The following is a 15,360-nucleotide window of genomic DNA, read 5'->3' on the forward strand; positions in this document are numbered from 1 at the left end:
TGTCTGTATGACGTACGGTCTTCTCACAATAGGAGCACATGAGATGCAGTGACCCTGCAGTGTCTGTATGATATTCGGTCACCTCACGAGCACATGAGATACAGTAACCCTGCAGTGTGTCTGTATGATGAATGGTCCTCTCACAATAGGAGCACATGAGATGCAGTGACCCTGCAGTGTCTGTATGATGTACGCTCCCCTCACAATAGGAGCACATGAGATGCAGTGACCCTGCAGTGTCTGTATGATGAATGGTCCCCTCACAATAGGAGCACATGAGATGCAGTGACCCTGCAGTGTCTGTATGATGTACAGTCCCCTCACAATAGGAGCACATGAGATGCAGTGACCCTGCAGTGTCTGTATGATGAATGGTCCTCTCACAATAGGAGCACATGAGATGCAGTGACCCTGCAGTGTCTGTATGATGTACAGTCCCCTCACAGTAGGAGCACATGAGATGCAGTGACCCTGCAGTGTCTGTATGATATTCGATCACCTCACGAGCACATGAGATGCAGTAACCCTGCAGTGTGTCTGTATGCTGTACGGTCCTCTCACAATAGGAGCACATGAGATGCAGTGACCCTGCAGTGTCTGTATGATGTACGCTCCCCTCACAATAGGAGCACATGAGATGCAGTGACCCTGCAGTGTCTGTATGATGAATGGTCCCCTCACAATAGGAGCACATGAGATGCAGTGACCCTGCAGTGTCTGTATGATGTACAGTCCCCTCACAATAGGAGCACATGAGATGCAGTGACCCTGCAGTGTCTGTATGATGTACAGTCCCCTCACAATAGGAGCACATGAGATGCAGTGACCCTGCAGTGTCTGTATGATGTACGGTCCCCTCACAATAGGAGCACATGAGATGCAGTGACCCTGCAGTATCTGTATGATGTACGGTCCCCTCACATTAGGAGCACATGAGATGCAGTGACCCTGTAGTGTCTGTATGATGTACGGTCCCCTCACAATAGGAGCACATGAGATGCAGTGACCCTGCAGTGTCTGTATGATGTACGGTCCTCTCACAATATGAGCACATGAGATGCAGTGACCCTGCAGTGTCTGTATAATGTACGCTCCCCTCACAATAGGAGCACATGAGATGTAGGGACCCTGCAGTGTCTGTATGATGTACGGTCCCCTCACATTAGGAGCACATGAGATGCAGTGACCCTGCAGTGTCTGTATGATGTATGCTCCCCTCACAATTGTAGCACATGAGATGCAGTAACCCTGCAGTGTCTGTATGATGTACGGTCCCCTCACAATAGGAGCACATGAGATGTAGTGACCCTGCAGCATCTGTATGACGTACGCTCCCCTCACAATTGGAGCACATGAGATGCAGTGACCCTGAAGTGTCTGTATGATGTACGGTCCCCTCATAAATGGAGCACATGAGATGTAGTGACCCTGCAGTGTCTGTATGATGTGCGGACTCCTCACAATAGGAGCACATGAGATGATGTGACCCTGCAGTGTCTGTATGATGAATGTACCCCTCACAATAGGAGCACATGAGATGCAGTGAATCTGCAGTGTCTGTATGATGTTCGGTCCCCTCACAGTAGGTTCACATGAGATGCAGTGACCCTGCAGTGTCAGTATGACGTACGGTCTCCTCACAATAGGAGCACATGAGATGTAGTAACCCTGCAGTGTCTGTACGTTGTACTGTCCCCTCACAGTAGGAGCACATGAGATGTAGTGACCCTGCAGTGTCTGTATGATGTGCGGTCCCCTCACAATAGGAGCACATGAGATGCAGTGACCGTGCAGTGTCTGTATGATGAATGGTCCCCTCACAATAGGAGCACATGAGATGCAGTGACCCTGCAGTGTCTGTATGATGTACAGTCCCCTCACAATAGGAGCACATGAGATGCAGTGACCCTGCAGTGTCTGTATGATGTACAGTCCCCTCACAATAGGAGCACATGAGATGCAGTGACCCTGCAGTGTCTGTATGATGTACGGTCCCCTCACAATAGGAGCACATGAGATGCAGTGACCCTGCAGTATCTGTATGATGTACGGTCCCCTCACATTAGGAGCACATGAGATGCAGTGACCCTGCAGTGTCTGTATGATGTACGGTCCCCTCACAATAGGAGCACATGAGATGCAGTGACCCTGCAGTGTCTGTATGATGTACGGTCCTCTCACAATATGAGCACATGAGATGCAGTGACCCTGCAGTGTCTGTATGATGTACGCTCCCCTCACAATAGGAGCACATGAGATGCAGTGACCCTGCAGTGTCTGTATGATGAATGGTCCCCTCCCAATAGGAGCACATGAGATGCAGTGACCCTGCAGTGTCTGTATGATGTACGGTCCCCTCACAATAGGAACACATGAGATGCAGTGACCCTGCAGTGTCTGTATGATGTACGCTCCCCTCACAATAGGAGCACATGAGATGTAGGGACCCTGCAGTGTCTGTATGATGTACGGTCCCCTCACATTAGGAGCACATGAGATGCAGTGACCCTGCAGTGTCTGTATGATGTATGCTCCCCTCACAATAGTAGCACATGAGATGCAGTAACCCTGCAGTGTCTGTATGATGTACGGTCCCCTCACAATAGGAGCACATGAGATGTAGTGACCCTGCAGCATCTGTATGACGTACGCTCCCCTCACAATTGGAGCACATGAGATGCAGTGACCCTGAAGTGTCTGTATGATGTACGGTCCCCTCATAAATGGAGCACATGAGATGTAGTGACCCTGCAGTGTCTGTATGATGAATGTACCCCTCACAATAGGAGCACATGAGATGCAGTGAATCTGCAGTGTCTGTATGATGTTCGAGCCCCTCACAGTAGGTTCACATGAGATGCAGTGACCCTGCAGTGTCAGTATGACGTACGGTCTCCTCACAATAGGAGCACATGAGATGTAGTAACCCTGCAGTGTCTGTACGTTGTACTGTCCCCTCACAGTAGGAGCACATGAGATGTAGTGACCCTGCAGTGTCTGTATGATGTGCGGTCCCCTAACAATTGAAGCACATGAGACACAGTGACCCTGCGGTGTCTGTATGATGTGCTGTCCCCTCACAATTGAAGCACATGAGATGCTGTGACCCTGCAGTGTCTGCATGATGTGCGGTCTCCTCACAATAGGAGCACATGAGATGTAGTAACCCTGCAGTGTCTGTACGTTGTACTGTCCCCTCACAGTAGGAGCACATGAGATGTAGTGACCCTGCAGTGTCTGTATGATGTGCGGTCCCCTAACAATTGAAGCACATGAGACACAGTGACCCTGCAGTGTCTGTATGATGTGCAATCTTCTCACAATAGGAGCACGAGATGTAGTGACCCTGCAGTGTCTGTATGATGAATGTACCCTCACAATAGGAGCACATGAGATGCAGTGACTGCAGTGTCTGTATGATGTTCGGTCCCCTCACAGTAGGTTCACATGAGATGCAGTGACCCTGCAGTGTCAGTATGACGTACGGTCTCCTCACAATAGGAGCACATGAGATGTAGTAACCCTGCTGTGTCTGTACGTTGTACTGTCCCCTCACAGTAGGAGCACATGAGATGTAGTGACCCTGCAGTGTCTGTATGATGTGCGGTCCCCTAACAATTGAAGCACATGAGACACAGTGACCCTGCAGTGTCTGTATGATGTGCAGTCTTCTCACAATAGGAGCACGAGATGTAGTGACCCTGCAGTGTCTGTATGATGAATGTACCCTCACAATAGGAGCACATGAGATGCAGTGACTGCAGTGTCTGTATAATCTACGGTCCCCTCACAGTAGGTTCACATGAGATGCAGTGACCCTGCGGTGTCTGTATGATGTGCTGTCCCCTCACAATTGAAGCACATGAGATGCTGTGACCCTGCAGTGTCTGCATGATGTGCGGTCTCCTCACAATAGGTGCACGAGATGTAGTGGTATCGCTGTCTAGGTAGCACTGGGTCCGGTTCCTTCAATTATCATGTCACCTCTGGATACCAGGTCGTAATGTATTGCTGAGAGAACTCAATAAGACACACACAGCCGCATGTCTCATAAGTAATATGTTTACTGTACTGTCCTTCAGAGCATATATAAGGCACATTGTACATATTAGTCATGGTGGTCAGCTCACATTACTGTCCCCGAAGGTGGGGGCACACTCAATATAACATATATTCTTTCCATCTTTGGTAATCAGCAAATGTGCAGTGTACAGTTAATTTCTCTGACGTCCTAAGTGGATGCTGGGACTCCGTAAGGACCATGGGGAATAGCGGCTCCGGAGGAGACTGGGCACAACTAAAGAAAGCTTTAGGACTACCTGGTGTGCACTGGCTCCTCCCTCTATGACCCTCCTCCAGACCTCAGTTAGAATTTTGTGCCCGGCTGAGCTGGATGCACACTAGGGGCTCTCCTGAGCTCCTAGAAAAGAAAGTATATTTTTAGTTTTTTTATTTTCAGTGAGATCTGCTGGCAACAGACTCACTGCTATGAGGGACTAAGGGGAGAAGAAGCGAACCTACCTGCTTGCAGCTAGCTTGGGCTTCTTAGGCTACTGGACACCATTAGCTCCAGAGGGATCGAACACAGGCCCAGCCTCGATCGTCCGGTCCCGGAGCCGCGCCGCCGTCCCCCTTACAGAGCCAGAAGCAAGAAGAGGGTCCTGGAAATCGGCGGCAGAAGACTTCAGTCTTCATCAAGGTAGCGCACAGCACTGCAGCTGTGCGCCATTGCTTCCCATGCACACCTCACACTCCGGTCACTGATGGGTGCTGGGCGCTGGGGGGGGGGGGGGGCGCCCTGGGCTGCAATATTAAGTACCTTGGCTGGCAAAACTACACATAATATAGTCATAGAGACTATATATGTGTACAATCCCCTGCCAGATATACCTACAAAAAAGCGGGAGAAGTCTGCCGAAAAAGGGGCGGGGCTATCTCCCTCAGCACACTGGTGCCATTTTCCCTCACAGCTCCGCTGGAAGGATCGCTCCCAGGCTCTCCCCTGCATTTTCCAGACTACATAGGGTAAAAAAGAGAGGGGGGGCACTAAATTTAGGCGCAATATTGTGTATACAAGCAGCTATTGGGAAAATCACTCAGTTACAGTGTTAATCCCTGTGTATATATAGCGCTCTGGTATGTGCTGGCATACTCTCTCTCTGTCTCCCCAAAGGGCTTTGTGGGGTCCTGTCCTCAGTCAGAGCATTCCCTGTGTGTGTGCGGTGTGTCGGTATGGCTGTGTCGACATGTTTGATGTGGAGGCGGAGCAGATGCCGATAAATGTGATGTCACCCCCTGTGGGGCCGACACCTGAATGGATGGACTTGTGGAAGGAATTACGTGAAAGTGTCAACTCCTTACATAAAAGGTTTGACGACATAGCAGATGTAGGACAGCCGGCTTCTCAGCTCGTGCCTGCCCAGCTGTCTCAAAAGCCATCAGGGGCTCTAAAACGCCCGCTACCTCAGATGGCAGACACAGATGTCGACAAGGATACTGAATCCAGTGTCGACGACGATGAGACTAATGTAACTTCCAATAGGGCCACACGTTACATGATTGAGGCAATGAAAAATGTGTTGCACATTGCTGATGTTACCCCAGGTACCACAAAAAAGGGTATTATGTTTGGGGAGAAAAAACTACCAGTGGTTTTCCCCCATCTGGGGAATTAAATGAAGTGCGTGAAGAAGCGTGGGCTTCCCCCGATAAGAAACTAGTAATGTCTAAAAGGTTACTAATGGCGTACCCTTTCCTGCCAGAGGATAGGTCGCGTTGGGAAACATCCCCTAGGGTGGATAAAGTGCTCACACGCCTGTCAAAGACGGTGGCACTGCCGTCTCCTGATACAGCCGCCCTAAAGGAGCCTGCTGATAGGAAACAGGAGGCTATCCTGAAGTCTGTGTATACCCACTCAGGTATTATATTGAGACCGGCTATTGCTTCAGCAAGGATGTGCAGTGCTGCAGCTGCGTGGTCAGATTCCCTGTCGGAAAATATTGATACCCTTGACAGGGACACTGTATTGCTAACCATAGAGCATATAAAAGACGCAGTCTTATACATGAGAGATGCACAGAGGGATATTTGCCGGCTGGCATCTAAAATTAGTGCAATGTCCATTTCTGCCAGGAGAGGATTATGGACTCGGCAGTGGACAGGGGATGCAGATTCTAAAAGGCACATGGAAGTTTTGCCTTATAAAGGTGAGGAGTTGTTTGGGAAGGGGCTCTCGGACCTCGTTTCCACAGCGTCAGCTGGGAAGTCAGCTTTTTTTTACCCCATGTTCCCTCACAGCCAAAGAAAGCACCGTATTATCAGGTACAGTCCTTTCGGCCCCAAAAAGGCAAGCAGGTTAAAGGCGCGTCCTTTCTGCCCAGAGGCAGAGGTAGAGGGAAAAAGCTGCAGCATACAGCCAGTTCCCAGGAACAAAAGTCCTCCCCCGCTTCCTCTAAGTCCACCGCATGACGCTGGGGTTCCACAGGCGGAGCCAGGTACGGTAGGGGCCTGTCTCAAGAACTTCAGCAATCAGTGGGCTCGCTCACGGGTGGATCCCTGGATGCTTCAAGTGGTATCTCAGGCGTACAAGCTGAAATTCGAGACGTCTCCCCCTCGCCGTTTCCTCAAATCTGCCTCGCCAACAACTCCCTCAGACAGGGAGGCTGTGCTAGAGGCAATTCACAAGCTGTATTTCCAGCAGGTGATAGTCAAGGTGCCCCTCCTTCAACAAGGACGGGGTTACTATTCCACAATGTTTGTGGTACCGAAACCGGATGGTTTGGTGAGACCCATTTTAAGTTTGAAATCCTTGAACACTTATATAAAAAAAATCAAGTTCAAGATGGAATCGCTCAGGGCGGTTATTTCAAGCCTGGACGAGGGGGATTACATGGTATCACTGGACATCAAGGATGCTTACCTGCATGTCCCCATTTACCATCCTCACCAGGAGTACCTCAGATTTGTGGTACAGGATTGTCATTGCCAATTCCAGACGTTGCCGTTTGGTCTGTCCACGGCACCGAGGGTATTTACCAAGGTAATGGCCGAAATGATGATAAGCCTTCGAAAAAAGGGAGTTTTAATTATCCCATACTTGGATGATCTCCTGAAAAGGCGAGGTCCAGGGAGCAGTTGTTGGTCGGGGTAGCACTATCTCGGGAGGTGCTACAACAGCACAGTTGGATTCTAAATATTCCAAAGTCACAGCTGGTCCCTACGACACGTCTACTGTTCCTGGGGATGGTTCTGGACACAGAACAGAAAAAAGTGTTTCTCCCGGAGGAGAAAGTCAAGGAGCTGTCATCTCTAGTCAGAGGCCTCCTGAAACCAAAACAGGTGTCAGTGCATCACTGCACGCGAATCCTGGGAAAAATGGTAGCTTCCTACGAAGCAATTCCATTCGGCAGGTTCCACGCAAGGACCTTTCAGTGGGACCTGTTGGACAAGTGGTCCGGATCGCATCTTCAGATGCATTGGCTGGTAACCCTGTCTCCAAGGACCAGGGTGTCTCTGCTGTGGTGGCTGCAGAGTGCTCATCTTCAAGAGGGCCACAGATTCGGCATACAAGACTGGGTCCTGGTGACCATGGATGCCAGACTTCGTGGCTGGCGGGGCTGTCACACAGGGAAGAAACTTCCAGGGACTATGGTCAAGCCAGGAGACTTCCCTACACATAAATATTCTGGAACTGAGGGCCATTTACAATGCCCTAAGTCAGGCAAGACCTCTGCTTCAAAACCAGCCGGTACTGATTCAGTCAGACAACATCACGGCAGTCGCCCATGTAAACCGACAGGGCGGCACAAGAAGCAGGATGGCAATGGCAGAAGCCACAAGGATTCTCCGATGGGCGGAAAATCACGTGTTAGCACTGTCAGCAGTGTTCATTCCGGGAGTGGACAACTGGGAAGCAGACTTCCTCAGCAGGCACGACCTCCACCCGGGAGAGTGGGGACTTCATCCAGAAGTCTTCCAGCTGATTGTAAACCGTTGGGAACGGCCACAGGTGGACATGATGGTGTCCCGCCTAAACAAAAAGCTAGAAAGATATTGCGCCAGGTCGAGAGACCCTCAGGCAATAGCTGTGGACGCTCTAGTGACACCGTGGGTGTACCAGTCGGTTTATGTGTTCCCTCCTCTTCCTCTCATACCCAAGGTACTGAGGATAATAAGAAAAAGAGGAGTAAGAACTATACTCATTGTTCCGGATTGGCCAAGAAGAGCTTGGTACCCGGAACTTCAAGAACTGATCTCAGAGGACCCATGGCCTCTGCCGCTCAGGCAGGACCTGCTACAGCAGGGGCCCTGTCTATTCCAAGACTTACCGCGGCTGCATTTGACGGCATGGCGGTTGAACGCCGGATCCTGAAGGAAAAGGGCATTCCGGAGAAAGTCATCCCTATGCTGATTAAAGCTAGGAAAGAAGTGACCGCAAACCATTATCACCGCATATGGCGAAAATATGTTGCGTGGTGTGAGGCCAGGATGGCCCCAACGGAGGAATTTCAGCTGGGCCGTTTTCTGCACTTCCTACAGTCAGGGTTGACTATGGGCCTAAAATTGGGTTCCATTAAGGTCCAGATTTCGGCTCTGTCGATTTTCTTCCAGAAAGAACTGGCTTCACTGCCTGAAGTTCAGACATTTGTTAAGGGAGTGCTGCATATACAGACCCCTTTTGTGCCTCCAGTGGCACCTTGGGATCTTAACGTGGTGTTGGATTTCCTTAAGTCACATTGGTTTGAGCCACTTAAAACCGTAGATTTGAAATATCTCACGTGGAAAGTGGTAATGCTGTTTGCCTTGGCTTCGGCCAGGCGTGTGTCAGAATTGTAGCAATTTGTTTTCTACCAAGGTAAAAAAGATTCAGGCGCTTGTTGGATGTTGCGTTTCTAATGCTGCTGCTATAAATTGGGGTAGTCACACCCAAAACCACAAGAAAAAATACACAGATAAGATAGCAGCGCTAAAATGGAAATGAATGACTTTGAAGGTTTGAGTGAAAAATTAATCACAATTTAATAAAACATAATTCTAAAAAGCACATCTTAAACTATATAAAAGACCTTATAATACACCATATTATGGCCACACATATGCTAAATCAAATAGTATTAACAGCTGCCGTTAGGGTGTAGTCCGTTCCTGATGGTATATGGACTGGCAAAGAATTTTTTGTATATACCACTAGAAAATGAACCAAATAGATAGTCCCACATAGGTTGTTACCACTTTCAAGCCGCTGGAGGTGTAGTCCCTTGAGATTGTCCCTTTGTTGGTCTCAGACCCAGACGTGGGTTATTGTGGGATCCTCACTGCATTGCGGTATCCTCCTGTTATGAAAGGATGAGTGGTATTCCGAATGAGATGGTTCTTTGTGGGTTCTAAGGAGGCTTGCCAGACCACCACTCTCTGCTAAATCCAGCTGCCTAGGGTGTCCGGACCAGGACTGGGGCACTGAACCCACAAAGAACCATCTCATTCGGAATACCACTCATCCTTTCATAACAGGAGGATACCGCAATGCAGTGAGGATCCCACAATAACCCACGTCTGGGTCTGAGACCAACAAAGGGACAATCTCAAGGGACTACACCTCCAGCGGCTTGAAAGTGGTAACAACCTATGTGGGACTATCTATTTGGTTCATTTTCTAGTGGTATATACAAAAAATTTATTTGCCAGTCCATATACCATCAGGAACGGACTACACCCTAACGGCAGCTGTTAATACTATTTGATTTAGCATATGTGTGGCCATAATATGGTGTATTATACGGTCTTTTATATAGTTTAAGATGTGCTTTTTAGAATTATGTTTTATTAAATTGTGATTAATTTTTCACTCAAACCTTCAAAGTCATTAATTTCCATTTTAGCGCTGCTATCTTATCTGTGTATTTTTTCGTGTGTCAGAATTGGCTGCTTTGTCATGTAAAAGCCCTTATCTGATTTTCCATATGGATAGGGCAGAATTGAGGACTCGTCCCCAGTTTCTCCCTAAAGTGGTATCAGCTTTTCATTTGAACCAACCTATTGTAGTGCCTGCGGCTACTAAAGACTTGGAGGACTCCAAGTTGTCGGACGTAGTCAGGGCTCTGAAAATGTATGTTTCCAGGACAGCTAGTGTCAGGAAAACTGACTCGCTATTTATCCTGTATGCACCCAACAAGCTGGGTGCTCCTGCTTCGAAGCAGACTATTGCTCGCTGGATCTGTAGTACGATTCAGCTTGCACATTCTGCGGCTGGACTGCCGCATCCTAAATCAGTGAAAACCCATTCCACGAGGAAGGTGGGCTCTTCTTGGGCGGCTGCCCGAGGGGTCTTGGCTTTACAACTTTGCCGAGCAGCTACTTGGTCGGGGTCAAACACATTTGCTAAATTCTACAAGTTTGATACCCTGGCTGGGGAGGACCTAGAGTTTGCTCATTCGATGCTGCAGAGTCATCCGCACTCTCCCGCCCGTTTGGGAGCTTTGGTATAATCCCCATGGTCCTTACGGAGTCCCAGCATCCACTTAGGACGTCAGAGAAAATAAGATTTTACTCACCGGTAAATCTATTTCTCGTAGTCCGTAGTGGATGCTGGGCGCCCATCCCAAGTGCGGATTGTCTGCAATACTTGTATATAGTTATTGTTGAGCCATCTGTTGAGAGGCTCAGTTATATTTCATACTGTTAACTGGGTATAGTATCACGAGTTATACGGTGTGATTGGTGTGGCTGGTATGAGTCTTACCCGGGATTCAAAATCCTTTCTTATTGTGTCAGCTCTTCCGGGCACAGTATCCTAACTGAGGTCTGGAGGAGGGTCATAGGGGGAGGAGCCAGTGCACACCAGGTAGTCCTAAAGCTTTCTTTAGTTGTGCCCAGTCTCCTGCGGAGCCGCTATTCCCCATGGTCCTTACGGAGTCCCAGCATCCACTACGGACTACGAGAAATAGATTTACCGGTGAGTAAAATCTTATTTTTTACAGCATTGGTTACATCATACACTTTCTTTAGATGTTTCTCCCTACCTACAGTGTATATTCTTAACTCTGTACTTATAAGATGCATGCAGCTGTCCTTTACTTCATATAGACAAATATAGTACATAAAAGTTTGCTGACTGTCTCTAAGCTCAATACAGTTCATTAAATCTGCTTCATATAGTGAGGCTTGTAACATATTCAGCCCTCACTTTGAACTCACTTCTTTATTCAACACAAAACCTCCTATATGTGTATTTATCCATTTGATTATTATAACACAATATAGTAATAAAACATTAAGCTAACATTTCCCTCCTTTTTATAATAAATCAAAGATTACAGGTTTATCTAGCTCATTCCTAACAAGTCTATGCAATAACAGTCTACTCTAATGATACTGATGGCTACCTATCTCCCCACAGGTAGGAAGCTACACCCTATTTGTCCCAAAATTGGTGTCTTTGTCTTGGCTTTGGTTGGTAGACCTTTGATTCATATCCATTAGGGCAGACTGTTGTTGGACCTGCTTCGCTAGACGCTTCTGTATTGTCCTATATTTGGAGGTGTCCAAAGCATCCTTTACTCGTTTCTGGCAAACTGAAAAACAACAAAGCAGCATCTTAAAACACAAATATAATATAATTGCAATTCCAACTGCTTTCAACAAAAACATTAGGATTCCTACAATCCATCCTTTAATTCCACTGAACCATGTAACTGGATTCAGCCATAACAGCCAACCCCATTCACCCTCTAGTGTATCAGGGATGTTATGTTTGTTGGCATAAGTCAGTTTTGCATCTTCTATCTCTTGTATATGTTTTTCCACTATTTCTTTTTCACTTGACCTTTTTTCTAAATTCAATGCAAAAGAATGTACATTTTTGTTTTTTATCCAAACTTAACTTTCAAAAGTTTTCAGTGTGATGCATGCACCCAAGCCTCTCTGTCCTTCAGCTTTACAGACGTCGGTGTAGTTAGTAACACCTGGAATGGGCCATCATATCTGGGCTCCAGAGATTTCCTCACGTGTCTCTTCAGGTACACCCAATCTCCTGGCTGGAGATGATGTGGATTCTGGTCTGCAGTAGAATCTGGAAGGGAATCATGTGCTACAACATGAAGATGGGTTAGTCTCTCAGTTAGACTTTTCACATAAGCAGTTAAATCACCATGTTTATGCTGCAATTCCTGTGGATAATAACATCCTATCTTAGGTATACTACCAAACAAGATTTCATATGGTGAATAACCTGACTTTTTGTTAGGTGCAGTTCTAAGACTAAATAGTGCCAAAGGCAAACAGTCAACCCATCCCTTCCCTGTGTCTTGCATTGCCTTCATGAGCTTTGCCTTGATGCTATAGTTCGTATTCTTTGCTGGTCCACTTGCCTGTGGACGGTAGGCCGTGTGGAAGGCCTGTCGTATGCCCATGTCCTCCATGATATGAGTCATGACTGCTCCTGTGAAGTGACTTCCTCTATCTGATTCAATCACTTCTGGTACTCCGTACCTGCATACTATTTCAGTCAATATTTTCTTTGCTGTGGCTTTGGCTACTGGGAAGACCTCTACCCATTTGGAGAAGGTATCGACACAAACCAGTACAAACTGGAACGGGCCTTGAGTTGGCATCTGAATATAGTCTATCTGTAGTCTCTGAAATGGCATATTGGCTTTTGGGATGGCTCCTGCTGGAGTCTTGGTTCTACTTCCTGGATTTGAAATTCCACATATCCAACATGCTTGTGTGTGCTTCTCTGCTGCCCCTTGGAATCATGGAGCTATCCATTTTTGGTTGACTTGTCTTGTCATTTGATCTTTTCCTGCATGGGTAATTCCATGGCTTACTTGGCAGATAGCTGAATATAGCACTCTTGGCAAACATGTCTTATCTTCTGTTTTCCAGAGTCCTGTATCTTGGTCTTGTATGGCTCCCTTCTTTTGCCATGTGGCTTTTTCTAAGGGACCTGCTTGATTCTGGAAAATGATGAGTTGCTGTAGATCAGCCATGTGTGCTGGGTTCTGAGGTTCATTTTCAGCTAGCATTATTTGTACTTCTGATTTGTCAGAGCTTTTGGCTGCTCTCTTTGCTTCGGCATCCGCCAAGTTATTTCCTCTTGTTTCTTTAGTTTGGTTCTTGGTGTGTGCTTGGATTTTTATGATGGCTACTTTTATTGGCTTGTCCAGAGCTTCAAATAGTTTCTTTATCAGATCTGCATGCTGTATCTGTTTTCCTGTAACTGTCTTGAAGTCTCTGCTTTTCCAAATCTGGCCATAATCTTGCGTAATTCCCCAAGCATATCTGGAGTCTGTGTATATATTAGCTGTTGTGTTTTCTGCATACTCCAGAGCTTTAGTGAGAGCTATTAGCTCTGCAGCTTGTGCTGATAGCTGTGCTGGTAAACTTCCTGATTCAATGATATCAGTCTCTGTTGTAACAGCATACCCTGTATATGGGGTTCCATTATCATAGTATCTTGATCCATCCACATAGAGGTTGTGCTGGGCATCAGGAAGGGCTGTGTCTGTGACATGAGGTAACAGTTGAGTCTCTTGTTCCATCAGAGCCATGCAGTCATGGGAAAAATTTGTATTGTGTATATTTTTATCACTTTCTGTATTCCCATAGTTCATGTGGTCCACATCATCCTGGTTATTCTGGGTACCATTGCTAGAGATATTATATGTCTCTCTTCTCCCTCCTTTTGAATCTAGGGATTCACACTCTGCTGCTTCTTCCTGCAATAGGGCCGGTAGTAGAGTTGCTGGGTTGAGGGTGGTGCATCTTTTAATGGTGACATTTGTGGCACTTAGTAGAGCTACTTCATACTTGGTGAGTCTTGCAGCTGATAAGTGCTTGGTTCTGGCTTGCTGCAGTATTTCAGTCACCGCATGTGGTACCTGAATGATCAGTTCATGATTAAGCACAATGTCTATGCATTTCTGTTTGAGAACTGCTGTTGCTGCAACTGCTCTGATGCAGGTGGGTGCTCCTTGGATAATGTTGTCCAGTTTGCTTGAAAGATAAGCCACTGGGCATTGCTTGCTTCCATGCGTCTGTGTAATGACTCCAAGTGCATGACCTCTTTCCTCATGGCAATAAAGAGTAAATGGCTTGGTGTAGTCTGACAGACCCAATGCTGGTGGAGATGCTATGGCAGCCTTGAGGTTCTGAACTGCTTCTTCAACTTGTTCTGTGGTGTAGATTGGAGCATCTTTCTTTGTGCTGTCATACAAAACTTGCATGTAAATAGAAGCATGTGGTATCCATTCTCTGCAGTACCCAACAAGACCTAGGAATGATCTGGTCTGTTTAATAGTCTTTGGTACTTTGGTTTGTAGAACAAGCCATTTCCTTTCTTCAGTAAGGTGTCTGGTTCCTTGTGAGATACAGTGACCAAGGAAGATGACCTTCTTCTGGCTAACAGAGGTGACCCTGCAGTGTCTGTATGATGAATGGTCCCCTCACAATAGGAGCACATGAGATGTAGTCACCCTGCAGTGTCTGTATGATGTAGAGTCCCCTCACAATAGGAGCACATGAGATGCAGTGACCCTGTAGTGTCTGTGTGATGTGCAGACTCCTCACAATAGGAGCACATGAGATGCAGTGACCCTGCGGTGTCTGTATGATGTACGCTTCCCTCACAGTAGGAGCACATGAGATGTAGTGACCCTGCAGTGTCTGTATAATGTGCGGTACCCTCACAATTGGAGCACATGCGTTGTGTTGTCCCTGCAGCATCTATATGATGTACAGTCCCCTCACAGTAGGAGCACATGAGATGTAGTGACCCTGCAGTGTCTGTATGATGTACAGTCCCCTCACAGTAGGAGCACATGAGATGTAGTGACCCTGCTGTATCTGTATGATGTACGGTCCCCTCACAATAGGAGCACATGAGACGCAGTGACCCTGCAGTGTCTGTATGATGCACGAGTTACCTGCTTACCTGCCATATGTATTGCTAACGCTGGTTACCTGAGACTAGTATACAAGCCATAACCAGCCTGCTTCCCTCACAATTGAAGCGCATGAGATGCAGTGACCCTGCAGTGTCTGTATGATGTATGGTCTCCTCACAATAGGAGCACATGAAATGTACTGACCCTGCGGTGTCTGTATGATGTACGGTCCCCTCACAATAGGAGCACATGAGATGCAGTGACCCTGCAGTGTCTGTATGATGTACACTCCCCTCACAATAGGAGCACATGAGATATAGTGACCCTGCAGTGTCTGTATGATGTACACTCCCCTCACAATAGGAGCACATAAGATGCAGTGACCCTACAGTGTCTGTATGATGTACGGTCCCCTCACAATAGGAGCACATGAGATGCAGTGACCCTGCAGCATCTGTATGATGTACGCTCCCCTCAC

This window comes from Pseudophryne corroboree, chromosome 3, assembly GCF_028390025.1.
Source record: "Pseudophryne corroboree isolate aPseCor3 chromosome 3, aPseCor3.hap2, whole genome shotgun sequence".
NCBI lineage: Eukaryota > Metazoa > Chordata > Amphibia > Anura > Myobatrachidae > Pseudophryne > Pseudophryne corroboree.